This window comes from Coffea arabica, chromosome 5e (genome assembly GCF_036785885.1).
Source record: "Coffea arabica cultivar ET-39 chromosome 5e, Coffea Arabica ET-39 HiFi, whole genome shotgun sequence".
NCBI classification, from domain to species: domain Eukaryota; kingdom Viridiplantae; phylum Streptophyta; class Magnoliopsida; order Gentianales; family Rubiaceae; genus Coffea; species Coffea arabica.
In genome coordinates, this window is record NC_092318.1 from 35,162,998 (window position 1) to 35,176,307 (window position 13,310).

A 13,310-nucleotide genomic window follows, 5' to 3' on the forward strand; every position below is an offset into this window, starting at 1 on the left:
CAGAAACTTCAGAATTTAATTCAACTACAAAAATTCTTAAATAGATAAATGCAATTTCACAATAGAAGTAGAATTCACTAAATATTAAGATCTAGGGATGTAGATTCCACATATAACACAAAAGATCTAAAACGAATGAATTTAACACTTGTTACTGCTCTTGTTTAACCAAGGATTCATTTCCAACAATACCAAAATCACATTTTCATGATAATAATGGGTTAAAACAGATTAGTTTTTCCTAATCTCTTGGAAAATACTAAATCTGTTTTGTGCATACCTGAAATATAGATTTTATCCACTTGAATGTATTTCTATTCTCATGAATATACTACTCAAGCTCTACTTATGTCATTCCATTATTTTTACCATTTCTCAATGAGTAAAAACAACTATAAACCTGCTATTGGTGATCAAGCAACAACAAGTAATCCAACATACACAAGTAGATAAGTTAATACAAGATATAACAAGCATAAATCACAATCACTTCATATCATTTGGCCATAAGCTTCATCTACTCCCTAGATAAAGGAAATTAGCTACTCATGAATGATTTAACAATCAAACTCACAAGTTTATTAATGCAAAACATCATGAAGTACAAGTATAAGAAAGGTAAAAGAAAGCTTAGCCAATTGAAGGTAAAGCTCTCCAATTCCTGCTATGTTCTTGTACAAGATAGTTACAAGTGAAAAACCAAATGCTTCTCTAAGAACTCTTAACTAGAGAGAAAACTTGTTGCAAGAAGGAAAACTAGCTACGTATGGTAATGCCAGGCTTCTCCCCTGTGTTTCTGCATAAAAGGTGGTAGAAATTCCATTCCTCTCACTTCATAATTTCCTCCACTCAGATTTTGTAAAAAGAAGTCAAAGATATGATGTTTCCTTTTTGTCCACACTCATTTGGTCTTCTCTTTTATTGCAGAAGCATGTGCACCGAATTCCCTTGCATCTTATAGCTGGAAAGTGGTATGAACACAAGAGAATTGACTGAGTCAAATTGCAGAATTTCGGCTATAAAACGCGCCTACACAAAACGCGGCATAACTCGCGTTTTGTCTACTCGCGTTTTCACTCTGGCCTTATTTCAACTGCAATTTTCTCCATGATGCAGGCCGAACTAGCTTTTGTGCAAAACACAAAAGTTGTAGCCCTTTGAGTTAGCTTTCCAATGCTTCAAGAATCATCCAAATCGGAGCTTTGTAGCCTGAGATATGATCGAAATACTGTCACCTGTTCAAACCTCTGTTTTAACTTCCGACCACAGAATGCAGCTTCTGTATTCCAACGTTTTGCCCATGAAGATGGCAGAAATGGATTTCGATGTCTTCATACGAATTGTAGGTCTCTTTCTTAGCTTTAAAATGGTATAAAGATAACCTCAATCCGATAAGTGTAGCTCCAGATATGGTCAAAATACTGAAGAGTGTCAAAACTGACTTGTATTGCATTTCCTCACTTGAACGTTTTTCACTTCATTCTTCTTGTTGCCACTTGAATTCATCACAAAATCTCTATTTTTTACCTCATTTGACATCCTTTGGTGATTGAATCATCATTCCTGCATAAAAATGAAGTTTTTACCATTAAAATCAATAGAAATGCAATATTATCCACTTTTACCAAAAATATATAATTTTACCAAAAACCTCTTTATTTTATTTATAAAACTAAATAATCAACTCAAAATTAACTAATAAAATGCACTTAAAAATACGTAAAATAAACTCTTATCAAATACCCCCACACTTGAATCATTGCTTGTCCTCAAGCAATATAAAATTCTAACCATCAATGATCCAAAAAAATTGAAAATAAACATATGTAGTATTTCAACTCCATTTCCTTGAATCAAGGTAAATAACCCTTATGTGATCTTTCCATTAAGTTCAAGTACTCATAATATCAAGCAAAGAAGAGCCAAGTATACCATAATTTTACCAATTCAACTCAACTTCTTATTTTTATCAAATTTCGCAAGCAAGCAACTCCTATAGTCAATAAAGATGCTAACTAATCTCATGATCAACTTCTTATTTTTCTTAAAGAGGGATTTAATTTACTTTTTATTTATTTATTTTATTATTTTTTTAATATATTTTAAGGGATAAATATTACTTAAGTTGTGAAAAATGCCTTTTGACGCGAAGATCAATATTTTTAGATGCAGATCCCCGGTTACTCAACATTTCACATACTCAAGTTGCTTTGCATACTCTTAATTCAAGTACCTTTTTACGCGAATGTCGACATTTGTAGATGCCAACCCCCGGTTACTCGGTATGAGAATCATTGGAGTAGAATAACCCATTTTTTTTTTATTTTTTTTTTCAATATATATATATATAATAAAATTCCCTCTAAGAGTAATCATGAGAAGAGTATGACACTTATTAACCATATTAATTTCTTATCTTATAAAATTAGATAAAAAGAAGAATTTTCATCAAATATACAAAATGTAGGCATAATTTTCTCCACTTTATTAGATATACTTTCCTATAGATGTAAAAATTATAATCACATAAAAATCATTTCCAACTTTCATGAGAAAAGAAGTATCAAAACCGCATATATTTATTTCAAAAGGATAAGTGACAAAATTTTATTTATTTGTTATAGTTAATAACATATATATGTATAAGGTTTTGGAAAAATTTTGACAGAGTCTCCCTTAAAAGTGGACTAAACTCCCTGCCAGCAACCACAAGAAACACCATTTAAGCACAAGAATTATATCAAACACAACTAAAACCACAAGTATCATGTATATGTCTCCCCCCCACACTTAAATTACACATTGTCCTCAATGTGTAGGGAAGAAATGAAACAAAAGAAGAAAAGAAAAGAAAGAAGTACTCCCCAAGTCAATGGCTGAGATCCTTATCAGCCACTAATCACGAACCACTGTCAAAATACAAGTACCTACCACATAGAAAACAGAAAAATAAAATGAAGTTAAACATCTTAAGTTCCACAAGTTAAGATAATTAGGCAAGCAAGTTCATCAACTAAAGATAGCTTCTGCAGTGTGCCAAGTCAGTCATCCCCCTCGGCATCATCGTCATCCTCTGCATCACGATTGGGCGGTGGATGAATGCCCAAATGATCTTCAATTCGGCTTAGACGATTATGGAGTACAAATGAAGATTTGTGAGTTGGGTAGAAGAGAAGAAGAAAAACGCGGCTGGAAAAATGGAAAAGTGAAGAAATGTTCTGGAAATCGCGTTTTTGAAGCAGAAAAATGAACCGAAAACGCGACTAAAAACGCGCCTTCAACGCGCGTTTTTAAATCCGCATTTTCTGCACAAATCTCGCAGAATTGAAAACGCGGTTATGTATGAAAACGCGACTTAAAGTCGCGTTTATCTGTGTCGCGTTTTCCAGTTTTGCTCAGGCGAGAAAACGCGACTTCCTCCAAAACGCGACTTCAAGTCGCATTTTAAAGGCGCGTTTTCTGTTCTGCAGGAGCAGAATTGAAAACGCGATTCTGAGAAACGCGACTTATAGTCGCGTTTCCTTGGAAAACGCGTTTTCTGCTTCCATTTTTAGCAGAATTTCAACTTTTGAAAAATTACAAAAGGTACCCCAATGACTCAAAATGCATCATAGATCATTTGTTTGCCAATTTTAATGACTGGAACAAATGTAAAACATTAAAAACATGCATTTTACCCCTTTATAATGAATCAAAAACACCTTTAACGCAAATCGAGGGGTTGAGTTGTTTGATCAAAGTTCGCCTTTTTTGTACTCAATTGGTCATCCTTGCCTTCAATTGCCAACCCTACATTACAAAAACAACAATTTAGCTAAAACATTGATTCAAACCACAAAATCACACCAAGTTAACAAATATAACCTAAATATTGGGTTGCCTCCCAATCAGCGCTTTTGTTTATAGTCGTTGGCTCGACTCACACATTCAGTTTCTTAAATTGAAGAAGAGTCGCCCGAAAGACATATGAGTCCTTTGGGTACGATTTCACCTGCCAAGTAGGGTTTCAATCGTTGTCCATTGACCTTAAACCTTTCATTTCTTGAATTTGCCACTTCAACCGCTCCATAGGAAAATACTTGAGTGACTTCAAATGGTCCAGACCACCTTGACTTCAATTTTCCTGGAAATAACCTCAGGCGTGAATTGAATAAAAGCACTTTTTGCACTACCTGAAATTGTTTAGGAATAATGTGCTTGTCATGCCAATATTTGATATTTTCTTTGTAAATTTTGGCATTTTCATATGCATGTAACCGGTGTTCCTCCAATTCACTCAGCTCAAGTAATCTCCTTCCACCTGCAAGATTAAAATCTATATTAATTGCTTTAATAGCCCAATAAGCTTTATGTTCAATCTCTACAGGTAAGTGGCAAGCTTTTTCATAGACTAAACGATACGGCGACATCCCTAAGGGAGTCTTAAATGCCGTTCGGTAAGCCCATAGTGTGTCATCTAACTTTGTAGCCCAATCCTTGCGTGATTTATTCACAGTTTTCTCCAAAATGAGCTTTATCTCACGATTAGCTAGCTCCGCTTGTCCATTGGCTTGAGGATGGTACGGGAGTGATGTCTTGTGCCTACAACCATATTTAAACAATAAGGAATCCAGTTGTTTGTTACAAAAATGTTTTCCTTCATCACTTATTATGGCCTTAGGTATACCAAATCTACAAAAAATATTCTTTTTAAGGAATCGGAGTACAACCTTAGAGTCATTAGTAGGTGAAGCGATTGCTTCTACCCATTTAGAAACATAATCCACTGTTACTAAGATGTACTTATTATTAAAAGAGCTTGGAAATGGTCCCACAAAGTCTATACCCCATATATCAAATAATTCAACTTCTAAGAAGGTAGTTAGGGGCATTTCATTCTTTCGAGATATATTTCCAGTTCTTTGGCATGCATCACACTTTTTAACATATTCCCGAACATCTCGATACATAGTTGGCCAATAAAACCCTGATTGCCATACCTTTGCCACAGTTTTTGAGGTGCTAAAATGTCCACCTGTTTCAAGGTTATGACAATGATATAAAATATTATGTACCTCGTTTTCGGGAATACATCGACGTACCATACCATCGGCACAATGTTTATACAGCAATGGTTCCTCCCAAAAGTAACTTTTGACATCATGTAAGAATTTCTTCTTTTGATGGTAATTAAATCCCCTTGGAATCTCTCCACTTACCAAAAAATTAGCAATATCAGCATACCATGGAGAATTGATAATTGCTAGGACAAACTCATCCGGGAAATTCTCTTGAATAGGAACTTGATCCTTGACTGGAATATATTCTAGGCGTGATAGATGATCCGCTACTAGATTCTCTGTTCCCTTTTTGTCTTTTATCTCCACATCAAATTCCTGCAATAAAAGAATCCACCGAATTAGTCTTGGTTTTGCATCTTTTTTATGTAACAAATATTTAAGAGCCGCATGGTCCGTATATATAATAACTTTAGATCCTACTAGATAAGATCTAAATTTATCCAAAGCAAATATCACTGCCAATAGCTCTTTTTCTGTAGTTGTATAATTGAGTTGTGCCTCATTTAGCAACTTGCTAGCATAGTAAATGACGTGCAACCGTCCTTCTTTCTTTTGTCCCAAAACTGCTCCAACCGCATAATCACTTGCATCACACATCAATTCAAATGGTAGTGACCAATCAGGCGAAGTTATAATTGGGACCGAAATCAATTCCTTCTTCAACCTTTCAAATGCAACCAAACAATTGTCATCAAATTGAAAAGGAGTATCTTTACATAATAAATCACATAATGGCTTTACTATTTTAGAAAAATCTTTAATAAAACGTCTATAAAAGCCAGCATGTCCTAAAAAACTCCTTATCCCCTTGACATTGCTTGGGGGTGGCAATTTTTCGATGACTTCTATTTTGGCTTGATCCACCTCAATTCCATTGGAGGAAATCTTGTGTCCTAAAACAATTCCTTCTTTTAACATAAAATGACATTTCTCCCAATTCAGTACAAGATTTGTTTCCTCGCATCTCTGCAAAATCAATTCCAAATTATGAAGACACTGATCAAAAGATGAACCATACACAGAAAAATCATCCATAAATATCTCCATAATTTTCTCAATATAATCAGAAAAAATAGCCATCATGCATCGTTGAAAAGTTGCGGGAGCATTGCATAACCCAAATGGCATTCTTCTAAAGGCAAAAGTGCCATAAGGACATGTAAATGTGGTCTTCTCTTGATCCTTTGGAGCTATAGCTATTTGATTATATCCTGAAAAATCATCAAGAAAACAGTAAAATTCATATCCGGCTATTCGCTCCAATAATTGATCAAGAAATGGTAGGGGAAAATGATCTTTTCTTGTTACCGTATTTAACTTACGATAATCGATACACACTCTTCACCCTACCACAAGTCTAGATGGAATCAATTCATCATTTTTACCTATGATTGTAGTTATTCCACCTTTCTTTGGTACCACATGAATTGGACTAATCCAAACACTATCGGAGATAGGAAAGACTATACCTGCATCAAGCCACTTAAGAATTTCATTTCTTACCACCTCTTTCATGTTTGGATTGAGTCTTCTTTGTGTTTCCACCACTGGTTTGCAACCGTTCTCCAATAAAATTCGATGCATGCATATAGAAGGACTTATACCTTTAATGTCTGAAATTGTCCATCCAATTGCCTTCTTACGCCTTCTTAGAACTCTTAACAACTTTGCACACTGTTCATCATCAAGGTCAGCACTAACAATTACAGGTAAAGTTTTATTTTCTCCAAGAAATTCATACCTTAGATGAGTCGGAAGTGGCTTGAGCTCTAACTTTGGAGGTTCAATTTCTGAAGGTTGTGAAAACCCTTTTCCTTGGCCAAGACTTTCATACAAATTACCCCTTTTATAAGGTGCTTGAAAATCCAAGTACTTGGCCAATTCTTCAATTTCTTCACAAACATCTTCTTGCTTACCTAAACTCATTAAACAATACTCAAGAGGATCTAAGTCAAAGTTGACTTGACTCATCTCTTGGGTTAGTTTATCAATTGTGCCAATAGAATAAGCATGATCGGTAAAAGAAGGGTATTTTTTCATTTCATTCAAATTAAATTCTACCTCTTCTTCACCTACTTGAAACTTAAGCTTGCCATTTTTTACATCAATAATAGTACCTGAAGTAGCTAGAAATGGTCTACCTAGAATAATTGGCATAGATATATCTTCTTCCATATCTAATACCACAAAATCCACTGGAATGATAAATTTTTGAACTTTTATCAATACATTCTCCAACACTCCCAATGGATATCTAATAGACCGATCCGCTAGTTGCAAAGTGATATTAGTGCGTTTAAGCTCATGCAAACCCAATTGTCTAGCCACCGTTAAAGGTATTAATGATACACTAGCACCAAGATCACACAATGCCTTAGAAAAATCAACGTTACCTATGGTGCAAGGTATAGAAAAACTCCCCGGATCCTTCAACTTCGGTGGTAGCTTATTTTGAATAATTGCACTACATTCCCCCGTTAATGCTATTGTTTCGCAGTCTTCCAACTTTCTTTTTCTAGTCATGATTTCCTTGAGAAATTTCGCATAAGACGGAATCTGCAAAATAGCATCGGCAAAAGGAATGTTAATGTGCAATTGTTTGAAAAGTTTAACAAATTTTTCAAAATCTTTATCAAACTTATTTTGCTTTAATCTTTGTGGAAATGGAACCGCAGGAGGTATTGGAATGGTAGTGGAAGATGATGGTTGCTTTTCTCTTGGATTCTCCCGACTATTTTCCTCCACAATCGCCTCTTGGTTCCTCTGCTTTTCTTCTTGTTTTTCGTTCTCATCTTTCTCAACTTCCACCACTGGAGGATCTTCTAATTGTCTACCACTGCGAAGAGTAATGGCTTGCACCTGCTCCTTAGGATTGACCTCTGTTTTGCTAGGTAATTCTCCTTGATTTCGATTATTCAAAGAACTAGCAATTTGACCAATTTGGACCTCTACATTCCTGTACATTGTAGTGAGTTGATCCAGTCTCCCTTCTACTCGTTCAAATCTGTCCGAAGTCACCTTAGCAAGTTTTTCCACCGCGATCTCCCAACTTGGTTTAGTTTCAGCCTGTGGTTGCCTTGGTTGAAATCCCGGCGGATTGGTTGGCCTTTGTTGATTGCCTTGATATTTCCATCCAAAGTTTGGATGATTTCTCCACCCCGGATTGTAAGTATTCGAGTAGGGATTATTTGGAGCATTTCGGTTGTAATTATTGACAAATTGTACCTGCTCAGAATCAACACACTCATTAATATCATGTTCACCTCCACAGAAAGAGCAACAAGCTACGTGAGCATTAGATGAACTTGGGCTAACTCCACCTTGTCTACTCAATAACTTCATCACGTTATTCATTTGGGCACTCAGCATATTGAGAGTGTCCATTTCTATCATACCTGCGTGACGTCTCGTATTACCTCTTTCATTGGCCCATTGGTAGTTATTTGCGGCCATTTCTTCTATCAAATTCTGAGCTTCTTGGGGTGATTTACCCATTAAAGCTCCACCTGCGGCTGCATCAATAATAGTTTTAGTGGAGAAAGATAAACCATTATAAAAGGTTTGTATGATTAACCATTCCGGCAGTCCATGATGTGGACATTTCCGAAGCAAATCTCTAAACCTTTCCCATGCCTCATATAATGATTCTCTCTCCAATTGACTAAAACTAGTGATATCCATTCTAAGCTTAGCAGTCTTTCCTGGTGGAAAATACTTATTTAAGAATGCTCTTGATAAATCATCCCATCCGGTGAAAGTATTAGGAGCATGAGAGTGTAGCCAAAGTTTGGCCTTATCTCTCAATGAAAATGGGAACAATCTTAGCCTTATAGCATCATCACTAACTCCATTCATTTTAATTGTATCACAAATTTCCAAGAATGTAGCTAAGTGTGTATTAGGATCTTCTACTGCATTACCTCCAAATTGAGATTGTTGAACCATTTGGATAAGTGATGGCTTAATCTCAAAGTTGTTAGCATTTACCGTAGGCCTTGCTATGCTCGTTTGAGATCCTTGTGTTCCCGGTAGAGCAAAATCTCGTAGAACTCGCCTATTTGCTTCATTTTCAGCCATTTCTTCTTCAAATGGTAGTTCTATCAAAATTTCCTCTATCGGTTGCCAAATCTCTTGCTCCTCCTGCTGTTGTGTGTGCCTCCTTTGTCTACGTAGTGTCCTCTCAATTTCTGGATTGAAAGGTGCGACTTCTCGAGACTCCCGGTGCATACACTACAAACAGAAATAAGGGATATTATGCAACTTCAATGGTAAAAAAAAAAACTGATTACAATATAAGATTAAATATAATCTAAAAAATAAAGCTGTCTAAATTAATAAAGATGATTAGGCTCTAATATTGCCGCTCCCCGGCAACGGCGCCAAAAACTTGACGGGATTTTTACTATCAATGCAAGTTTAATTCCGAATTTACACCCGTTGGACTGCAAGTATACAGGTCGCAATTGTAGTACAAGATGTGTATCGGGTCGATCCCACGAGGAGCAATTAAAACAATTATTAGATACTAATTTACTCTATTATTTAGACTTACAATTAATTTGAGCAGAAACTTCAGAATTTAATTCAACTACAAAAATTCTTAAATAGATAAATGCAATTTCACAATAGAAGTAGAATTCACTAAATATTAAGATCTAGGGATGTAGATTCCACATATAACACAAAAGATCTAAAACGAATGAATTTAACACTTGTTACTGCTCTTGTTTAACCAAGGATTCATTTCCAACAATACCAAAATCACATTTTCATGATAATAATGGGTTAAAACAGATTAGTTTTTCCTAATCTCTTGGAAAATACTAAATCTGTTTTGTGCATACCTGAAATATAGATTTTATCCACTTGAATGTATTTCTATTCTCATGAATATACTACTCAAGCTCTACTTATGTCATTCCATTATTTTTACCATTTCTCAATGAGTAAAAACAACTATAAACCTGCTATTGGTGATCAAGCAACAACAAGTAATCCAACATACACAAGTAGATAAGTTAATACAAGATATAACAAGCATAAATCACAATCACTTCATATCATTTGGCCATAAGCTTCATCTACTCCCTAGATAAAGGAAATTAGCTACTCATGAATGATTTAACAATCAAACTCACAAGTTTATTAATGCAAAACATCATGAAGTACAAGTATAAGAAAGGTAAAAGAAAGCTTAGCCAATTGAAGGTAAAGCTCTCCAATTCCTGCTATGTTCTTGTACAAGATAGTTACAAGTGAAAAACCAAATGCTTCTCTAAGAACTCTTAACTAGAGAGAAAACTTGTTGCAAGAAGGAAAACTAGCTACGTATGGTAATGCCAGGCTTCTCCCCTGTGTTTCTGCATAAAAGGTGGTAGAAATTCCATTCCTCTCACTTCATAATTTCCTCCACTCAGATTTTGTAAAAAGAAGTCAAAGATATGATGTTTCCTTTTTGTCCACACTCATTTGGTCTTCTCTTTTATTGCAGAAGCATGTGCACCGAATTCCCTTGCATCTTATAGCTGGAAAGTGGTATGAACACAAGAGAATTGACTGAGTCAAATTGCAGAATTTCGGCTATAAAACGCGCCTACACAAAACGCGGCATAACTCGCGTTTTGTCTACTCGCGTTTTCACTCTGGCCTTATTTCAACTGCAATTTTCTCCATGATGCAGGCCGAACTAGCTTTTGTGCAAAACACAAAAGTTGTAGCCCTTTGAGTTAGCTTTCCAATGCTTCAAGAATCATCCAAATCGGAGCTTTGTAGCCTGAGATATGATCGAAATACTGTCACCTGTTCAAACCTCTGTTTTAACTTCCGACCACAGAATGCAGCTTCTGTATTCCAACGTTTTGCCCATGAAGATGGCAGAAATGGATTTCGATGTCTTCATACGAATTGTAGGTCTCTTTCTTAGCTTTAAAATGGTATAAAGATAACCTCAATCCGATAAGTGTAGCTCCAGATATGGTCAAAATACTGAAGAGTGTCAAAACTGACTTGTATTGCATTTCCTCACTTGAACGTTTTTCACTTCATTCTTCTTGTTGCCACTTGAATTCATCACAAAATCTCTATTTTTTACCTCATTTGACATCCTTTGGTGATTGAATCATCATTCCTGCATAAAAATGAAGTTTTTACCATTAAAATCAATAGAAATGCAATATTATCCACTTTTACCAAAAATATATAATTTTACCAAAAACCTCTTTATTTTATTTATAAAACTAAATAATCAACTCAAAATTAACTAATAAAATGCACTTAAAAATACGTAAAATAAACTCTTATCAAATACCCCCACACTTGAATCATTGCTTGTCCTCAAGCAATATAAAATTCTAACCATCAATGATCCAAAAAAATTGAAAATAAACATATGTAGTATTTCAACTCCATTTCCTTGAATCAAGGTAAATAACCCTTATGTGATCTTTCCATTAAGTTCAAGTACTCATAATATCAAGCAAAGAAGAGCCAAGTATACCATAATTTTACCAATTCAACTCAACTTCTTATTTTTATCAAATTTCGCAAGCAAGCAACTCCTATAGTCAATAAAGATGCTAACTAATCTCATGATCAACTTCTTATTTTTCTTAAAGAGGGATTTAATTTACTTTTTATTTATTTATTTTATTATTTTTTTAATATATTTTAAGGGATAAATATTACTTAAGTTGTGAAAAATGCCTTTTGACGCGAAGATCAATATTTTTAGATGCAGATCCCCGGTTACTCAACATTTCACATACTCAAGTTGCTTTGCATACTCTTAATTCAAGTACCTTTTTACGCGAATGTCGACATTTGTAGATGCCAACCCCCGGTTACTCGGTATGAGAATCATTGGAGTAGAATAACCCATTTTTTTTTTATTTTTTTTTTCAATATATATATATATAATAAAATTCCCTCTAAGAGTAATCATGAGAAGAGTATGACACTTATTAACCATATTAATTTCTTATCTTATAAAATTAGATAAAAAGAAGAATTTTCATCAAATATACAAAATGTAGGCATAATTTTCTCCACTTTATTAGATATACTTTCCTATAGATGTAAAAATTATAATCACATAAAAATCATTTCCAACTTTCATGAGAAAAGAAGTATCAAAACCGCATATATTTATTTCAAAAGGATAAGTGACAAAATTTTATTTATTTGTTATAGTTAATAACATATATATGTATAAGGTTTTGGAAAAATTTTGACAGAGTCTCCCTTAAAAGTGGACTAAACTCCCTGCCAGCAACCACAAGAAACACCATTTAAGCACAAGAATTATATCAAACACAACTAAAACCACAAGTATCATGTATATGTCTCCCCCCCACACTTAAATTACACATTGTCCTCAATGTGTAGGGAAGAAATGAAACAAAAGAAGAAAAGAAAAGAAAGAAGTACTCCCCAAGTCAATGGCTGAGATCCTTATCAGCCACTAATCACGAACCACTGTCAAAATACAAGTACCTACCACATAGAAAACAGAAAAATAAAATGAAGTTAAACATCTTAAGTTCCACAAGTTAAGATAATTAGGCAAGCAAGTTCATCAACTAAAGATAGCTTCTGCAGTGTGCCAAGTCAGTCATCCCCCTCGGCATCATCGTCATCCTCTGCATCACGATTGGGCGGTGGATGAATGCCCAAATGATCTTCAATTCGGCTTAGACGATTATGGAGTACAAATGAAGATTTGTGAGTTGGGTAGAAGAGAAGAAGAAAAACGCGGCTGGAAAAATGGAAAAGTGAAGAAATGTTCTGGAAATCGCGTTTTTGAAGCAGAAAAATGAACCGAAAACGCGACTAAAAACGCGCCTTCAACGCGCGTTTTTAAATCCGCATTTTCTGCACAAATCTCGCAGAATTGAAAACGCGGTTATGTATGAAAACGCGACTTAAAGTCGCGTTTATCTGTGTCGCGTTTTCCAGTTTTGCTCAGGCGAGAAAACGCGACTTCCTCCAAAACGCGACTTCAAGTCGCATTTTAAAGGCGCGTTTTCTGTTCTGCAGGAGCAGAATTGAAAACGCGATTCTGAGAAACGCGACTTATAGTCGCGTTTCCTTGGAAAACGCGTTTTCTGCTTCCATTTTTAGCAGAATTTCAACTTTTGAAAAATTACAAAAGGTACCCCAATGACTCAAAATGCATCATAGATCATTTGTTTGCCAATTTTAATGACTGGAACAAATGTAAAACATTAAAAACATGCATTTTACCCCTTTATA

At 35.0% G+C, this 13,310-nt stretch overlaps 1 non-coding gene and 1 pseudogene across 1 annotated transcript; one reads left to right on the forward strand and one right to left on the reverse strand.

Annotated features, from left to right (window-relative positions):
• Positions 1–3,935: 3,935 nt before the first annotated feature.
• On the reverse strand, positions 3,936–8,444 carry LOC140006971 (uncharacterized; annotated as a pseudogene).
• Positions 8,445–8,643: 199 nt separating this feature from the next.
• Positions 8,644–8,750, forward strand: LOC140007133 (small nucleolar RNA R71). Its single transcript, XR_011814690.1, has one exon. It is a non-coding gene; the product is annotated as a small nucleolar RNA R71 (small nucleolar RNA).
• The last annotated feature ends 4,560 nt before the right edge of the window (positions 8,751–13,310 follow it).